Genomic DNA, 17,199 nt, shown 5'->3' on the forward strand with positions numbered 1-17,199 from the left:
ATGGCTGATTTCGCAACTTTTTCACTACTTTCGCTCTCGACACATTCAGTATGCGTCATCTTCTCATTTTTTTTATGTAAAGCAATAATATCATCTTAGTCCTAGTCTGTTGCTTCATATACTAGATCACATCCGATTCCCAACCATTGCTGTTTTAGTTTCTAACTTAGTCAATTTATGTGATCCATAGCTGATATCATGTAATAGGATGCTAATGTGTAGTTTGATCCCCAACCTACTGCCTTAATCTTTTATAAGATATTTCTTTCCCTTATTGCTAAAATTATCCTTTTCCAAGATCACCTACTAGATTGTGGATATCTAGCAGATGTTGGAACTGAACCAACTGCTGATAACTATGGTCTTCAACACTACAAAGGTGAGAGAATCCGGAAGATTGAATATTTCATTCTTTCTATAGGTAAATGTGATAAAGATAATTCTGGTTGCATGGTGAGCTTGGCAGTCCTACTTAAACCATCCTTCTTTCTTGCATATTCATATAGGTACTACGTCACCAATAGGATAGTTCTAAAGTCTTTGAGGTTCATCTGTTTACATGTCCTATGCATGCAATTATGCTGGGTTGCCCCACCTCGTGCATCACTTTTACAGACACGAGTATGCACATCATTACTCATCTAATGCGATAGTCACATCCAGTTCGACTATGCACTGCTTGTTCTTCAACTGTCACCCACTTGAGCATCAGAGCATAAAAAATTGACCAATGGAACATTTAAATAAGTTAGTTGAATTCTTTGCCAAGTTTCATCTGTATTTATACCCTAATTGGCCTAGTTTATCTGAACATACATGAAAGCAGCGTTATGTATCCATAGATTCCTTGGACTACACTTTCTTATCTGTTCATTCATTGCAGGTTAGAGTATGATACAATCGGCATTTCTGTAAAAGCGGCTGCTGTTTATCTTGGAACTGCACTTGTAAAGGTCAGCATTCATTGCAGGTCAGAGTATGATACAATCGGCACTTCTGTAAAAGCGGCTGCTGTTTATCTTGGAACTGCACTTGTAAAGGTCAGCAAACAGTCCAGAATTCTTATGTCTCGTGGAATTTAAAATGACAAAGGGGTTACATCTAGTGCACAATTTTAATTAGGCACAATCTTGGGAAAACATTTCTCTTTATCTGGGCACCAAATAACATGAAGAATTCCAGAAGGAAATAAAAACTAGATGTTCATTGTGGATCATGGAGTTGTTCTAGAACCTTCAACATTTCCAACCTGAATCCTGATTTAAATATTATTTCTACTAATCCTTTCTATGATTTGCCATACAAAAATGGAATTTGAGAAAACCAAGCTTCTTTACTCATATGCAGGTATAATGGGGCTGAGTACAACATAATCTAGGTGTAATGCATAGATCCTATCGTTCTTATCAAACATTGTATTATATTTGGTGCATGAACTCTTTGTTTTAATCTTGATGTATGGACTCTTTCGTTTAATCGATGTATGAGTTGTTTGGTTGAATTCTGCTGCTATAATTATATATGCTATAAAAATAGTGCAATATTATTATATGAATATTTTTTTATGGAAAAAAACTCATCACCGCCGGTTCCAGCCACAAACCAGCGGTGATGAGCACTCATCACCAACGGTTTTTGAACTGGCGGTGATGTGCCCTCCTATCACTGCCGGTTTTGAAACCGGCGGTGATGGCCCCCTCTATCACCATCGACTTAAATCCAACGCCCCTCCAAACCGGCGGTGATGCTCATTTCGAACCAGCGGTGATAGGGGGTGCTGGGGTAGTGATAGAACAACCACCACAGAAAATACCGTTAATGTCTAGCTAGTTCATCTAAGTATCACATTGTTATTTATGGTAGCTACACAAAATGTCATTGGCAATATTCTTGGCATCGATGGCAATACCAGTCAAGCCTCTCCTCACCAAACCACCACAATAGAGCCCATTGGCACCCTTCCAAAGATTTGGAAATTCTTTCTGTCACTGCGGGAAATGGGCAACTACTAAACTACTCGATTGCTGGTTTGTTGTGCGCTTGATCGGATATGGTCTAGCACGCAAAGACTCGAGGATTTAGACTGGTTCAGGCCGAATGTGCCCTACGTCCAGTATGGGGGTGGTGTTCTTGCTCTATTGCTCTTGAGCTCTGTTGACGCTCCTTAGCGCCCCCGATTTATATACCGCAAGCGCACGGTTTCATGTAGCTTTTCCCTCAGAGTATTCCCCCAAGGTTTATCAATCCACGGAACCAAAGAGACAAGAAACAATCTACTAGCATAGAGATTCCTTTGTGTGAGATGGTGAAAACGAATCTAATCTACTAAAAACACGACAAACACCGAAGGTAGCAAGAGAAAGTTAGAGATAACCAATCTAGATCACCTAGATCATGCATATGTTGTAGTTCCAGCTAGATAAAGTGAAGTAAGATAGATGTGAATCTCAATGAAAAGCCTCTTTAAACTCAAAATCTCCAATCCGATCCCTCGATACCCAACCTACTCTGTGGAGACGGCTTGTCACGACGCCCCCCTTTTCAACGGGATACCCTGAAGCAAGTCGAACTCACTTTGGTAGTTCCGCCATGAACCTCTAGCCACCATGACTACAAGATCATGCTAAGTGATCTATCTCGATAATAGATCTAAGATGAAGGGAATCCAAAGAAAAGAACGAAATCGAAAGAGGAGAACATGGTCGCTAAACATTCGGAAACACAAATAACTTCACCATGAATGATAGTACATCACAAGATCACAACCGGGGCCCTACCTTGATCTTGATGATCCTAGCTCCAGAACTCCGACGTGGTCTTCCTTGCAAGGTTCCCACGTCGGCTAGGGCAAACCCTAGACAACTAGCACGACCCTCGGCTCTCCGAGAGGTGTCCCTCTATCTTCTCTGCTCCTCGGCGTCGTCTCCCGAATTGCTCTCTGCGTGAACCTTGGGGAGGGGTCTTTAAATAGCCTCAGGGAACCCTCGGTCAAAGGGGAGGTCGAACCGACCTAAAAAAGGCCTGGGCCGGCCGACCCAATGAGCCTAGGCCGGCCGGCCTGGGTCTTTCCTTCGTCGGCTGGTGCTCAACTTTCCCCAAGTCTCCTGGAATCTTCTAGAGTTTATGTCTTTCACGATTGCACCCCTTTAGACGTCGTTATCTTCGAGATTTCTTCGAGGAGAAGGATAGGATGGAAAATCCTTCCTTAAATATCTCTTTGCTTTGCTTAGCTCCGAAGTATCTCAATCTTATCTTGTGGGCTTTGTCTTTTGGGCTTCATTGGAGGGTGGATGTGCATGAATGGGCCTCCAATCATCATGGCCTTCGACCCTTTGTTCGGGCTTTGGCCTTCGTCATTCTTCGTGTCATCGCGTGATCGTGGGCCTCGCCATTTCATGCTCCAAAATTGGTCAAAAACCTGCAAAAACGAAGTACCTCCAAAATATATGTGCAAACGTGAAAACGACCAATAATTGGGCCGAGGCTAGGATGGTTAGTGATTTTGATATTAAATTCATGCCATTATCAAAGTTAAACAGGGGATAAAATGGATACTTAAGGAGCGCCAACATTCCCCCCATGCTTAAACCTTGCTCGTCCTCGAGTAAGTCTTTGATAAAAATCAGCGCTGCCTTTCAGTGTCCAATCCCTGTACTTGATCATACACGAGAAAACACAATGCTCCCAAAAAATATTTTACAGTTAATAGTTCAAGTTGTAACCAGCTTTTTTCAATGTGGAAGGTAGATACAAGTTAAATGCTTCCCCACAATTATTAAGCACATGCTCTCAAAATTAAACAAGACTCAGGAGTAAGAAAGTAAGTTCCATAAGTAATGCTAAACCAAGATCAATAATTCAAACCTCATTGCAATTTGCTCATGGAAACTCTCAGCTCATCTTGTCTCTCAAACTTGCTAGAACTCTCTCCTTTCTTTCTCTCATATGTATGTGTGAGGCTTTATCTGGAGCTCTGGAAAGGTTAGTCCTAACAAAAGATATTATAATCAAGATATTATCAAAACAAGAAATACTTCTTATGGATTTACCGAGACTCGTCAAATAGACCATTGGAAAATAATTTCTTTGTGGAGAGGGAGAGAATGGAACACACACTTTAGATGGTGGACATGTGCAAATGGCAACGGTTGATCCCAAGGCACGACTGAAGTCCTTATTATCGGATTGCATATGGTTGGAATAATTGAGTATAGAATAATCTTCAAAGTACCCGGAGTTTAATGAAGCAAACGGAACCGAGGAGCTTTTCATCGTTATTTATTTCATTTTTTTTCTTTCTTTCTCTTTTTTTTATTCTTTTTGCTCCTCAGAACCACTGGCAACACAATGCACTTACTCCACCTCCCCCCATGCTTGAACTTTTGCTTGTCCTCAAGCAATGAAGTGATGATAACTTGATGGAGTGAGTGCGCAAAACCTTTATCAATTCTCTGGACATAACTTTGGAATTCAGGGGAGCATCTCCTCGTGAAATATTGAAGCCAACAAAGGTGGAAAAGGGGCAGGCCGGCCGGCCTAGGGGTGTTGAGCCGGCCGGCCTACTGCCTGTAGGCCTCCACTTCTTCGGATTTTTCTTCTGCGAATTCTTTGATGCTTCCCAAGCTGATGTTTTACTGAATTTTGCTCTTGATTCCACTGTTTTGCCGTCGAAATATATATACTCAATATATAGGTTGTGGTCAAGGAGGTGTTTCACAAAAAGATGTTTTTGGTTAAGGGTGGATATCCAGCGAGGTTTGCGATGTTCCCGGTATAGAAACTCACAATGCATGGATAGAATGGCTAGCAAAAGATAGGTACGCAAAAATACGGAATGGTCAACTTCTTAGTCTCGTACCAAAGAAGATAAATCCTGAATTAATTCACCTGAAAATAATTCTTGCTCTATGGTTTTTATGATATATCATTTAAGCTTGTAGAAAGGTAGAGCAAATGCAAAAGGTATCATTGACAAGGTTAGCTCAAAATTAAATCCAAATTAAATTTTCCTTGACAAGCTTAAGTAAGAGAGCAAGAATAAAAGATATGGGTCCTAATTTATCATAACCTCCACAATTGAATTAGCCGGTATTTAATTAATTTTCAGATCATGTTAAAGAGAGCATTAGTTTAATCATGCATAAACCAAGCACAAGAAAGTAGACAAAGCGGCAACGATCATCATATTTTAACATGGCACAAACTTTCTATCATCATTACTAACCATAACATTAAAGCGTGGGTGATGCATTTATTTATCATGGTGATGAAGACAAAAGAAAACAAATTGCACACATGCTGAAATAAATAAAACAGAAAATCGCTACGCACACACAAGCTTGCACACATGCTGAAAATAAATGAAAAGAAATAGAAAATCCAAACCACACGTGCGAGCATTTTATTCTTGGTCATGCCGTCGATCAATCTCCTTGATTGGCTCTTGTGTTGTATCCTTGATCATAATACTGCTGAAATGCTCCTCCATTAAATTGTTCCGGTGGCGCCAGACCTAGAAGTCCCATTTGATATGCAATTCCTGCAGTTCCATCTTCTAGTTGGGTTGTATGCCTCCGGATGGCATCTATATCTTCCATATTTCTTCTCGCATAAGCACCCATAATTCTCATTCCTTGTTCTGGTTGAGGGAGGTCAAAATATTGTGCTCCAAATGACGGGTCGGGCATCTCTCCTTGATATGACGAGGGTGGGCATCCGTAGTTGCTAAATGGTGGGGGTGCCGCCGCAGCGTGCCCCCATGCGTGTTCTTGGCTTCCTTCCCATTGACTCGTCCATCCTTGCGGGTATCCCTGTCCACTTGATGCACCTTGAAATTCATTTCTCCAATAAGCAGAACTTGGCGGTGGAAGATTTACTTCCAAGTCTTCTTGTTGTGCCGATGCCGATGTCCCTTCAATTAACCTTCCTCTTTTTGATTTCTTCACCTTTTTTCCAATATTTTCAACTCGCCAATCAGTTCTCCCTCTTGCAAATAATTTCAGCCTTTGATCGGGGAGGGAAATATCCATCTCAAAAATAGTAAATCCCTTCTTTTCATCTCCTCCGATATAATGGCCTTGCCTCAAATGATCAATCCCAATATCTCTTCCCGGGACATAAAATTTTTGGATCATTCTAACCTCAGATTCATTGCTCGGGCTATCATTGTGAGATAACATCCCGAACCAACTTCTCCCGTGCCGGATGATGCTTCACAAAGCCACCTTTCAACCATGATGTTGGTGGGATCAATTACTTGCTTCTTCACCAATGCAGCATACATCCAACTTAATTCCTGGTCGGTGACCTTTGATTCTCTCATCCTTCCGAGAATTCTTTTACTCAACCAAGAGTGGAATATTTGGAGGGTAACATTACTTATATTCTTTCTTTGGCGGTTGACATCTTTTGCTATTTTTGTCCAAAATTCATCAAGCTCTCCATCTTCAACTTGCACCATTTCATATGCATTATTTTTGAATCCGAGCAAGCTTCCTATTTCACCATAGGTGATTACTTTCTCTTCATTCTTGAGCCTAAATTTCAGACATGAAACTTCTTCACCATCCACCATTTCCGTTGATTTTTCTAATGTCATGAACATCTCAAGAGCCACTTCTTCTTGCATATCAACCGTGACACCATCGGAAAATAACTTCCAACCGATGTTTTCCAATAGCTCATAGATGTCATGATGAAATCCCAGCTTCACCAATGCTTCATCATCAAAATCATAATTTGCTCGTAGTCTTCCCTTCATGAACTTTAGCCTTTCTTCTTCTTCCTTCGACAAGATAATAAACCCATATTTTGAATTCTTGGGCTTGTATGGTGGTGGTGCGGATGACCTTGTCGAACGCCGTGGAGGAGGTGGCATCCCTTCGGTGAATCTCATGGAGGAGCTTCTCGGGTCTCTCATCCCACCAAGGAGCAACATGTCGCTCCTCGGTGCGGGGTTGTCTTCCTCCATGCTCCGCAGAGACTCGGAGACCGAGTGCCTCCGCGAAGAACTTGCCGATGCGTCGGATGTTGATGAACGTGTCCTTCTCCTCCCGGCGATGAACTTCATGAGGCCACTCATGGTGACTCCTTGCTGCACACACTCAAAAACAAACACACCGGGGGTTTCTTGCCGGCGGGAGAACAATATATCGAAGAGTGGAGCAAACTAGGAATTGTGGTGAATTTTTTGAGATTTTTGGAGTAGATTTTGGTGGACGAATTTTTCAGGGCTCTAACTGATGTTTCTGGGCAAAGAACTTGAAGAACATAAGCAAGGAAATGAGTGAGGAGTATACCTGCCAAAGGGGAGCACCAGAGGGCATAAATAGGGGCCAGGCCGGCCGGCCTAGGGTGTTTTTCCCTCTTCTCCACTTCAATTTTCTCTGGTGGCTTCCTGGTGCAATTATTTGCTTCTGTCCAGTACATCTTGTATGCTTTGCACCGCCCAAATCATGTGAACCACTCCTTCTTTGCCTTTGATGTCAACTTGCAACATTATTTCTCCACTTTGTGTCATTCACCTTGTCCCATGCTTAATCATTCATCACATGGTGCCATCTTTGCTGAAAATCACTTGTCCTTCCCATGCATGGCTGCTCCCTCCATTGAATTATTTGCATGTGGTGGTAGGTAGAGAGCACAACTCTCACTTTGATCAATGGATGTTAATCAAGCACGTAAACCCTTTCCAAATGATGCTTAGATGTTTAATCCTCCTCTAACTTCGAAATTTCAGAATTGACTCAAAGCATGCAATGAGTTTAAATGAATAATTAGAGGGGAATTGAAACATCTTTACATTTGTAAGTCGAAAAATATTTCCCGACTACATTAATTTTGGTTGCACCGGAACCGTTCACTTTCATGAATTGATAGCGAACATTCTCGAATTCAACCGTGGGTCTTGGGTTTAGGTTCTAATTTTTGCCAAAATGAGAGAGAGAATTTTGAAAAAGAGAATAATTAAGGTTAGGAAAATTCTAGTCATATGGTAATGAAACTGAAAATTCTCTCTATGTTTGTGTGAACCTACGCATCAAGAATTTAAGTAACATAGCGCGGCTCTACTCGTGTGTTTTAACTCAACTTGGTCCGGCCGTCATGGAGAGGACGGTCGCCAAAAATAGGTATGGAATTTTGGATGTGGCTTTCTCAAGAAGAGGCAAATAAATCATAGGATGGCTCATGTCATTGGTTTAAAATAAGAAATAACATTGGAATGACCGAGCGAATAAAATCCAAATCGAATTGTTTGACCGAACTACCAATTGTTCAAAAGTATATCATGTTCCTGCGTAGCAAAATTCTCGACTCACTTACCTAAACCTTTTGCGGGTTGTCCTCCCGGCAGCTTATTCTTGACTCGACGAACGGGTTGCCAACCGCAAAGCGCTTCGTTTATAGTCTATAGCTAGACTTTCTTCTTCTTCACTTCGGACCAACGCTCGATGATGGCGCTGCAGTCTTGGGTACCCACTTCCGCACAATCCTTGGTGCGGGTTTGTCTTCTACATTAGTCGTCTTTTTGGTCTTCACAGGCGGGCTTTTAGCTTTCTTCTTGACGGGTGCAACGATCTTCTTTGTCGCGATGGACGCGACGACTTCTATCTCCTTCTTCGCTTCCTTCTTGCTCGGCTCCTCTTCTTTCTTTGGCTTCTCCTCTGTGACATGGCGGTGAGGCAGAACATATTTAACATTGATCATGTTGCATACCTCGAGGCGTGGACGAAACTTGAATTCGCTTGTGGTGCCATTGATGTCGAACTTTATCTTCCCCTTGCCAACGTCGATGTTTGCCCTTGCGGTCTTGAGGAAAGGCCTCCCAAGTATGAGAGGCGCCTTGCTCCCTTCTCCCATATCGAGAATCACAAAGTCAACGGGGACTAAGTGTTCTCCAATCTTCACGGGCACGTCTTCGGCGATTCCCAAAGGATAGAGAACGGAATTGTCCGCTAACTCTAGGCACATGGCGGTGGGTTCCGGCTCCGGTAAGCATAGCTTCTCGAACACATTCTTTGGCATGACGCTCACACTTGCACCGAGATCACAAAGTGCTCTTTCGAACATAAGAGATCCAATGGAACATGGGATGGTAGGACATCCGGGGTCCCTCTTCTTTTCTGGAGCTTCATTAGCGATTGCCGCGCTACATTCCTCAGTTAGCTTGACAGTGCTTGGCGGTATCTCGCGCTTGTTTCCCATGATGTCTTTGAAGTAGCGAGAATACGTCGGAACTTGTAGAGCGTCCAAGAGCGGCATATTGATGCTCAACCTGCGTACCATCTCAACAAATTTGTTGAATTGCTCATCTTCGTGTTTACCTTTCCGGTATCGTGGCCTTGGCGGTAGAATCTTGGTGTCTATATCATCTAGCTCAAACTCCGGCTCTTCGGTGACTATCTCTGGCATAGGAGTAGGTGCCTTCTCCTTGATGATGGTCTCCACTTCAACTCTTGGCTTAGGCTTCCTTGCTCCCGCTGCATGTTCGGGTTCTTCGGTCTCCTTTCCCGAGCGAGTTTGAATTGCCTTAGCCGTCTCCGGACTTTGAGGTTGCCCGGGCAATTTTCCTTCGTTGCTAGATAGGCGTCCGGCGAGCTGGGCTACTTGTGTTTCTAGCATCTTCATCATGTTGAGTACTTGAAGGTTAGAGCTCCCGACCTCCGTCACCTTGCCATCAATGTTCTCCAAGATTTTGTCCATAGCCTTGAACTTGGTGACGGTGTCCTTGTTGATCTTGCCTTGCTCCTCCATAAACTCCTTCAATTGTATACGAAGAGGTACCGAGTTTTGAATGGAAGAGCTTGCATTAAATTGGGGTCTACCTTGCCCGTAGAGGAAGTTGGTCGGCGGAATCCATTCTCCCTTCTTCATGTAATCGAGCATCTTGGCTTCCTCCGGGCAATTCTTTTGCACATGGCCGTACTCTCCACATTCTTCACATGTAGACCTTGCTTCGGCCGCCTTCAAATCGATAGCTTGGGCTTCTCTCTTTTCCACTTCCATCTTCTCCAACCTTCTCATGAGCGAGTCGATCTTCCCTTCTAGCACTTCTTCGCGTTCCACTTGTAATACACTCTTCGCGGCGCCCATGGCTTGGAGTGGTTGCTGCGCCCCGATGATGCCCATGCGTCATTGTTCGCCACCTTCTTGAATAGTTTGAAAACTTGAGTAGGTGTGAGCTCAATGATAGATCCTCCGGCCGATGCGTCAATGATCCCCCTTGATGCAGTAGTGATGCCTTGATAGAACTTCTGGACCACATCCTCCCTTGAGAACTTGTGATGAGGTACGGCGCGGATGTAGTCGTTGAAGCGCTCATAGGCTTCAGCAATAGTCTCTGTCGGGGCTTGCGCGAATGTTGCAATCTTGTTGCGCAGAATCTGGGTCTTGCCCGGCGAGTAGAACTCCGTCATAAACTCTTTCATCAAGGACTCCCAATTTTGCACCGTGTGCGGTGGTAGAGAATGAAACCATTGCAGCGCTCTCCCAAGTAGAGAGAATGGAAAGAGCCTCGCTCTTATTTGATCTTGAGTCATCCCTTGCATGTCGAAGGTGCGGCAGAGTTGGAGGAACGCTTGAAGATGTAGATTAGCATCTTCTTTTCCAGTGAAGGGCGAGCTTTGCACCATCCTTATGATTGAAGTCTTGATCTCGAACGGAACTTCGATGTTGTCGAGATTTTGGATCGGCAAGTCCCGAACGTCCGGAGTGCATAGCTCTCCGATCGTACGCTCTGGCTCCGGTAGCGCCATCCCTTGGTGAAGTGGCGCCTCCTTTGGACTTGTTGGTGGAGTTGCTTGAGGTGAAGACGATGAATCATCGGCTTCAACTTCTGGATCTACTAGTTCCGGCTTCCTTGATCGTGCTTCTCGTCTCCTTTGCCTGTAAATTTTTTCTGGATCATCCACAAAATTTTCGGGTTTGTTGGAGAGGCTCCCGTCCATCTCCTGTTAGGGGTTACTGAAAAAGAAAAATATATACGAGATCTAAAAGATGAATATACAAGATCTAAAACATAAAAGAAAAATAAAGCAAACTCTAGATTAGATTGATTTTCGTGGAATAGATCCGTTTTTTAGTTAGGTCAGAAAAATTAAGAGATCTAAAAAGGTCAAAAATAAAAATCAAGAAATATTTACGAATGCAAGTAAGATTGGATCTTAAATCGATGGTTCCCCGGCAACGGCGCCAGAAAAGCTTGTTGACGCTCCTTAGCGCCCCCGATTTATATACCGCAAGCGCACGGTTTCGTGTAGCTTTTCCCTCAGAGTATTCCCCCAAGGTTTATCAATCCACGGAACCAAAGAGACAAGAAACAATCTACTAGCATAGAGATTCCTTTGTGTGAGATGGTGAAAACGAATCTAATCTACTAAAAACACGACAAACACCGAAGGTAGCAAGAGAAAGTTAGAGATAACCAATCTAGATCACCTAGATCATGCATATGTTGTAGTTCCAGCTAGATAAAGTGAAGTAAGATAGATGTGAATCTCAATGAAAAGCCTCTTTAAACTCAAAATCTCCAATCCGATCCCTCGATACCCAACCTACTCTGTGGAGACGGCCTGTCACGACGCCCCCCTTTTCAACGGGATACCCTGAAGCAAGTCGAACTCACTTTGGTAGTTCCGCCATGAACCTCTAGCCACCATGACTACAAGATCATGCTAAGTGATCTATCTCGATAATAGATCTAAGATGAAGCGAACCCAAAGAAAAGAACGAAATCGAAAGAGGAGAACATGGTCGCTAAACATTCGGAAACACAAATAACTTCACCATGAATGATAGTACATCACAAGATCACAACCGGGGCCCTACCTTGATCTTGATGATCCTAGCTCCAGAACTCCGACGTGGTCTTCCTTGCAAGATTCCCACGTCGGCTAGGGCAAACCCTAGACAACTAGCACGACCCTCGGCTCTCCGAGAGGTGTCCCTCTATCTTCTCTGCTCCTCGGCGTCGTCTCCCGAATTGCTCTCTGCGTGAACCTTGGGGAGGGGTCTTTAAATAGCCTCAGGGAACCCTCGGTCAAAGGGGAGGTCGAACCGACCTAAAAAAGGCCTGGGCCGGCCGGCCCAATGAGCCTAGGCCGGCCGGCCTGGGTCTTTCCTTCGTTGGCTGGTGCTCAACTTTCTCCCCAAGTCTCCTGGAATCTTCTAGAGTTTATGTCTTTCACAATTGCACCCCTTTAGACGTCGTTATCTTCGAGATTTCTTCGAGGAGAAGGATAGGATGGAAAATCCTTCCTTAAATATCTCTTTGCTTTGCTTAGCTCCGAAGTATCTCAATCTTATCTTGTGGGCTTTGTCTTTTGGGCTTCATTGGAGGGTGGATGTGCATGAATGGGCCTCCAATCATCATGGCCTTTGACCCTTTGTTCGGGCTTTGGCCTTCGTCATTCTTCGTGTCATCGCGTGATCGTGGGCCTCACCATTTCATGCTCCAAAATTGGTCAAAAACCTGCAAAAACGAAGTACCTCCAAAATATATGTGCAAACGTGAAAACGACCAATAATTGTGCTGAGGTTAGGATGGTTAGTGATTTTGATATTAAATTCATGCCATTATCAAAGTTAAATAGGGGATAAAATGGATACTTAAGGAGCGCCAACAAGCTCGGGTGCTCAAAGTTCAGAGGGGAGCTTACAAGCTGGTCAAGCAGTGTCGAACCTCTAGGAGTCCAGCCCTTTCCTACGTTGGGGGCTTTCCCTTTTATAGTCCAAGGTGGGCCCCCCATTTACAAATATCTGGCGCTGTGTCTTGGCACCGTCGGGGTGTGATTCGTCCTTGTCAGTCGTTGGGGCCCACTCGGTCGGTCGAAAGTGGGCAGGCTTGATCCTGGCGATCGTCTGGGGCAAGGGATGATCCCAGCGATCTTCTTGGGCAACGCGTTCCCTCGGTGCTGTCCCATCCTGGCTCAGTCGGGATGGCACGACCACTTGGATGGTCGCTCGGGGTTCACCTCCGGTCTTGTCCGCCGGAGCCTACTTTTCTTGTCTGCGGGGCTATCTCACGCCTCCCCTGCGTAGCTCCTGTCACCGGACAGCACGCCCGGTGAGGGGTGTCTTACCGAGGTCTGGCCGGGGGCGTCCGGTCACGCTCGCTGGCGTAATGAAATAGTGCGCAGAGGCAACCATCATTAGGGCGGGGGGAGGCAACGTCTGTGGACGCCCCCTCCTGTTGTGTCGCGGGGCCCGTGCGAGCGGCGCTATCCCCTTGTCAGGGAGTCCTACTGTCTAAGCCCTTGCCGCAAGATAAGGAGAGCTAGCGTCCTTGAGCCTGCACGGTGCCTATCTTGGCTGGCACGCCTGTCAGGAGGCGCGGCATTCTTGGAGCGCACGTCCCGGGTCATCGGCATGGCTCTGACCCGGGGCGCTAGGTTGGGGGACCGCCACGCGTCCCGGGAGGTCGGGCTCCCGGATTCGTTGGCTTAGGAGGGAAGGCAGCTCCCCACACGGCTTGGTGGGCTGTTCCGTTCTTGGCCCAGTGAACCTGCAGGGCTTTCCTTTATACTAGTCGGGCCCGTTAGGGATCCCGAGTTTACACCCCCATAAGAGGCCCCCGAGCGGCTCTGCGATTTTTAATAATTGTGGAGCCGCTGGACTTGGTCTTGATGACCCTTGTCCGGGGCGTCCCATCCAACTTCCCGTGCCCTCAGCTTTCGGCGTGCGCCAGTGAAGGCGTGACGGGCTCTGGCCCGTCTTGATGGTCGAATGGAGCGCTGGCGCTGTGGAATCTCAAGGCCGGTCGTCGCGTCTCATCGCTACGCTGCAGACGCCTCGTTTCCCCCCTGCTCGAGACCGCCACCCATTGGTGGGTCGTGCGGTGATCGTGCCCCGAGTGGCGCGGCGGTTGCCTGGCATGCTGGCGCCATCCCGTCGGCATTCAAGAGGGGGTTCCGTTAGGTGAGGGCCTTTGGTGTGCCCCGTTTTGGCTGGCCCACTGAACGCTGGGGCCATTCGTGCCCATGTTTGCCTATAAATAGGGGTATTGTGGATACATGGTTCCACACAAGAAAATGGATCATGGAAATCCCTTTGGTAGTTCTCTTCCTCACACCCCACACCCGTCCTCCAGATGAGAGTGGGCATGGCTCGTGTCTCTGGTGCTAGAAGAATGCTTGCGAACGGCGGGGGATCTTCCTCCGGCATGAACTCGCCAACGAGTTCATCCCGCCAACAAGTCCGAGGGCTTGCTGCTGCAGTTAGGCAAACCAGGCCACTGGTCTGCCAGCTCTCTTGGCAATCGGCGAGGGGTGCTCCCAGCTTCTGGTGGCCTCCTTGGACTCCTCTCGGCACCGGCTTGGAGACTTGGTGGTGGTGTGGACCTCCTCTGCCATGGGGGTCGCCCCTCTGCATCCTTCTTGCGGCTGCCGCTCCCCCGAGATCTCGGGTGGGCACCTCACGCGTCGTCGACGCGAAGCCGCGAATCCGCTGCCTCATCTTCCAGCTACAGCTGGAAGGCTGCACAGCTCGGTGCTGTGCTTCGTGGCAGCGGGGGACGGTCATGGGCTTCTCGCTCATTATGCAGGGTGGTCTTGCAGCCAGGATGGGTCTCCGTGCCTCCCTTTGGAGGCGGGCGGTTAGAGTGGTGCGACTAGAAGACGCCGTGGCCAACGGATGGAGATCATGGCCCGTCTTCTGGTGCTTGAGGAAGATACCCAGAAGCGGCGCCGGCGGGGAGTTTGGGCTAACCTCAGCCCCATTAAACTCCCCCTCGTCGGCGTCGTCTGCCTCTACCTCTGCCGGGGGGTTCTTGGCACGGCTAGTGCTGGAAGAAGGCTTGCAAGGTTCTACAAGAAGTCTTGCGACGTTCTTTGGCCATGTCCTCTACCTTGCCAGGTAGCAGTCATTGCCTTAGCCCCTTTTAGTTGCTCCCTTAGTGGGAGTAAATGGATTTGATCCATTGTATCTGCTGTTTCCCCGAGTCGAGGACAGCTAGTTTTTATTTGATGTAATGGCTTTGAGCCGATTGTTGTAAGGAGATGATCGATGAAATAAAGTTAGCCCTGGGGTGTTTTTATTTGTTAGTCTTCCGCACTATTTTTTCCATTTTCATGCCTCAACGAAGAATGACTCCACTGCGATCGGTGGCGATCAGAGGAGGTGAACCCTACCACTTGACCTAGATGGCCCGGAATGGCGGGTTCGGTGAGCTCGATAACGGGTACGCCCATTTAAGGACAATCCGAGTGAAGTCCGACCCTGCTGCGGACGATCGGGTCGACGGAGCTCCACTAGGAGCACTCCACTTCTCTACAGCCCGCATCCCAGTCAGATACTCGAGCCGTCAGCCAGCTCGGGGGGCCTAGTTGGCCTCCCCCCTGGAGGGGATTCCGTGGAACGCTAGAAGCCGGATCGGACAAGAAAATTTGAGACGACCCGACTACTGCCGGGGCAGGTCGGGCTTGGGCTGCTTGTTGCTCGTCTCGGTTTTTCTTCCCTGGCTCTTTGAGTCAAGGCGGCGCAGAGCCCTCAGCGGACTGGTCTTCAGACCTTGAGATCGAATCGTGTGGTTACGATTCATTTGAGACATGGAAATGGTTCGCCGTCTTCCCTGCAATTGGAAACGAATTGACGACGGGGATTTAATTGGGACTGTGGAATACGCACCCGTGGAGCTGATGCGTCGTGCCGGTTGCCGCGAAGAGGTCCGTCTGGACTGGCTCGTGTCTCAAGGCATCGCTTCGCTCCCGATGGCCGATGGCAAGCGCCCCCACGATGAGGAGTCCAGTGCTATGCCACGCGGTCGGCCGCGGGTATGCCGCGAGCTCTTCCGGGGGATGTATTTTTTGACGCCGTCCTCATTCTTCCGTTCCTGCATTTTACCTTGCTATGTTCGTGACGATGCCTGTGCGGTGGTAGGGTGCCGTCGACGGGTCCCAGAGCGTGGATCGCGAGACAAGGTGGTGTTGAGCCGTCGGGCGGCCCCGCCGCCTCCGGCTCCTATTTGTCTGGCAGACCTCCGGCGCGCCAGCGGCGCCGGTCGCCGTGGTGCCGTCGGTCGCTACCGCTGTAGTGCCAGACTTGCCCACGCCGGGTTCCCCTGCAGTGTCTGCCACATCCTTGGAATCCGGTAACACAGAGGTCCATCCGGACATTCCGGTTCTGCAGCGGGAGTGCGACTAGGCGCATGGTCGCTACTTGGCCGCCTCGGTGGAGGTTGAGCACCTGCGGGAGAGCCTGCGGGCGGTCGAGGTGGCTCGGGGCGCTGCCGAGGAGGAGGTGCGTGCGGCGAGGGATGCTGCCGCGGACGCCCAGGCTCGGGCCTTCGATGAGTTCTGATCTTGATCGTGCCTACTGTCTCCTATTTCTCCTGCTTATCATACTTTTTACCTGTAATGCTGGAGGAGGTGTTGGAGGCCGTCCGCCGTGAGGTGACGGACTTGCAGCGCCGCCTCGGCGAGGTGGAGGACCAACGCGAGGCCCTGGAGTACGGCGCACTCGTTGTCTTCCGTGTGGTGGAGCCGCAGGCGCCCATGCGGGTGGATCAGCTCCATGCCCTCCCCGAGATCATTCGCTCGTCGGTGTGGCTGGGGATCCGTCATGGCGCCACCGCTGCATTGGCCTCCGTCCATCTGCGCACTGGGGTGCACCTTGGGGGAACCGACCTCGGCTTCCCGGAGACCTCTAGCGCGGCGGTTCATCGTCGGACCATGCTGAACTTCGCCGGGTTTGGGCGGGTCATCGCGGTGGAGATGGATGTCGACGACCTCCTGCGGCGCGGCGAAGACCTGGAGCTGGATGGCCTGTAGGGGCCCGGTGGGATGGTGGCAAAGCGTGGGGCCGGCCGGCGGCCAGGTTTTTATATTGTTTGATTATGAGATGTATGCAAGTGCTGTACCCCAAGCCGTTCATGCGGCTTGGGTGAACATCTGGGGCATTCACCGTGTGTGGTGCCCCTAACTATGTTTAATTTCGTGTTTGCTTCTCATGCTTTTGCTCCGTTTTCCGTCTCGCTCGGGTTTTGTTTTTTTCGAAATGGTTCTTAGCGTTTGCTTTATGATTTGGTTATGGGAGTTTCTGTGTGTTGTGTGGGAGGAGAAATCGGTGTGTGCGTGCTGCACAGTTGGTCCCAGTGAGGCCCCCGAGTGCCTTGGCCTGAGAGTGCTCAGGGCAAGGGGCTGTAGAGGCGAGAAACAACAGAAAGTGGGATGGTCGAAGACCGTGGTCTGGCCCCCGAGCGCTCCG

The sequence above is a fragment of the Panicum virgatum genome, chromosome 8N (assembly GCF_016808335.1).
Source record: "Panicum virgatum strain AP13 chromosome 8N, P.virgatum_v5, whole genome shotgun sequence".
NCBI classification, from domain to species: Eukaryota; Viridiplantae; Streptophyta; class Magnoliopsida; order Poales; family Poaceae; genus Panicum; species Panicum virgatum.